Genomic DNA, 2,593 nt, shown 5'->3' with positions numbered 1-2,593 from the left:
TTCAGGAGATCTCAGTTAAAGAAACGAGAATGGGTATTTTCAAAGACTACAGAAAGAGAGGTGTTTGTACGCACATCAACAGAAGGCTTACTTGTACAAAACAAAAACAAGAAACAGAGACAGGAAGGAAATCACAGGGAATAGCTTGGGTAGTAGCCAAAATGCAGTTTCAGATCTGTGTAAATGTCAAGGTAGGGAACAGAAAGTGGGAGAGCGCTCACATGTAGTGTTAAAAATCAGTTCTCCAAGTAAACACAATAGTGTGAGAAAGAAGAAAAAAGAGAGAGGAAGGGACAAGTACTGAGAACAAGAGTGTTACTCTCAAAAGATATACGTTCCACCTGTAAAAATAAAACCCAGAGTCCTAGCAGTGCTGGTAGGTATGAATAACAAACTGCAAACATTAGCTGAAAGAGCGAAAGTGTAATATGATAAACAAAACACAAGGCATGGGAAGAAGAATATTTAGAGTAAAAAGTGGGCAGGTGGAGAACACACTTCCAGATGAAAATTTAGTAACCTCTTCATCTTTCAGTTCCCTGATGAAAATGGATGACCAAAACGTTAGAACAGAGGAGGAGGAAGAGACACTAGCAAATACTCTTTCTGCCATTTTCCCTTAAGGTAATGAAGACTGAAGGAAATCAAATGACTGCCAAAGGCAGCAATTAATGCAAGTAGGAGAATTATTTTTAAAGGAACATAAATAATACTAAAAGGAAGCAGACTGTGTGAAGCTTCTCAGGTATCAGAGAGTGCAGCAGACTCATGGATTTCCTGGCTTCCTTTTTATCAATGCTTACATAGCACTATTTTAAAGCTTTGCTAGCTAACTCTTCCAGTCCTGCAACTCTTTTGCATACAGAATTTGTCAGACATCAGGAAAAAAAAAAATAGCCTCAAAAATTATAACATCATCTCTCATAAGAAACTTGTCTTGTTTCCATGATCATAACAATGAAGCCTTACTGCAAGGTGAGAGAAGGACAAACCAGTAACTATAAAGTGACATTTATCACTTGACCATGGTGGCTATGGCACTACCCTCAATAACAAAAAAAGACACATAGAAACAACCATTTCTATAAGATCAGGTCATACATGTTGCACAGAAACATTATCCAGAGCAATTCTTGTGGAGTACTTGTGTGGGCATGCTATGCTCAATGTTATCTTTCTGATTCTCTATCCTTGTCCAATATATACCTTCTGGCATGGTAGAGCAAAATCTAAATATGAGAAAGAAGAGTTAAAGGGGAAGTACTAGAAATAAAACAAAATTTAAAATGGAGGCAGAAGACCTCTTGTAACAGATCTGCCTTTTAGACTTTCAGTATTCAGCTTTCAGCCCTGACTAGAAGGTAAAGCACACTGAAAAATCCCTCTCAGGCTCATTCATATCATGATCAGCGAATATCTTCTTGAAGAATATGAGGTCAATTTATGTTGCTCATCAGTAACCATGGTTGATATCAGAACCACACTATACAACTCTTTCTGAAGTGTAACTAATTCGAGGCAAGGATTTTTGACAATGGTTTCTGGATTAACAGGGTCATTAGGCCATTGACTCAGTATGGCTAAGGTTTTTCATCCTTCTTGCATAGGAATATGTACGGTATAGCATTTTTTTCCCTAACTCTCATTTCACTGGGTGATCCAAATTGTTTCCTTTTGGTGATCCGCTGGGTGATCCACTAGGTTTCAAATGGTGAAGAAATGTTAAGGAAAGGAGGGTGACAGTTTGGACACTGTCTTCAGAACTGATGAAGGATGTTGCCAACCTGAGCTGCACATTTGGACTATCTACCCATCTGACCTAAATTAGGAGCTCTTTCTGACAGTTGGGAGAAAGTCCATCAAGAAGTTGAAACTTGTCCTTTTCAAAACATTTGGGACTTAATTGAAACAAAACCTATGTTTTCTTGAATAGGAATTTACATGTATGCTCTTTTCTTTACAAGTGTAAGCATATAAATTGCCCGAGAATTAAGAACGCAGTAGATTATTAAATCAAGTTTTGAGGCTTCCTAGAAAAAAAACTAATGACAAGAATAATCTTAAATGTTTTCTTTCTTTTTCTCCCTGAAATTACTATAGGTAGAGTTTTGGGGCTTTTTAACCTAAAAATCCTTTTAGTTTTTGAAAGACACTCTGTTTGTATGCCCATTTTTGAAAATTCAGATTGAGATCTGTGAAGAAGTTTGTATAGACTGTTACTTTCACTTTTGAAAGAATAAGAGGAAGATAAAAAGAAATTGCTCAGAAAATCCTACTGTGAAGCTCAGATGGCACGTGGGCATGTTCACAAGCTTGACTGCTTACACATATTTCCTTGGGGAAGAAATCGGATTGAGCCTCACCATAGATTTCCCAGCATAATGCATTTCTATGTTTTGACAAGGTTGACTCTGGCACCACTGGAATGGCTGCATGGCAGACATAAGCCATGCCCCAGTAAAGGTCCAGGTCTGGCCATTTTTAAAGCAAAAGATAAAAGAATGCAATCCTTTCCTAGAAAAAGGAGTACAAGCTCTATTGTCAATTACTGCGAAGAAAAATCGACCTTAAAAGCCTACAAGTGAGTTATAGA

Source organism: Cariama cristata, unplaced genomic scaffold, assembly GCF_000690535.1.
Source record: "Cariama cristata isolate BGI_N322 unplaced genomic scaffold, ASM69053v1 scaffold3300, whole genome shotgun sequence".
Classification (NCBI taxonomy): domain Eukaryota; kingdom Metazoa; phylum Chordata; class Aves; order Cariamiformes; family Cariamidae; genus Cariama; species Cariama cristata.
This window is presented reverse-complemented; position numbering follows the sequence as displayed.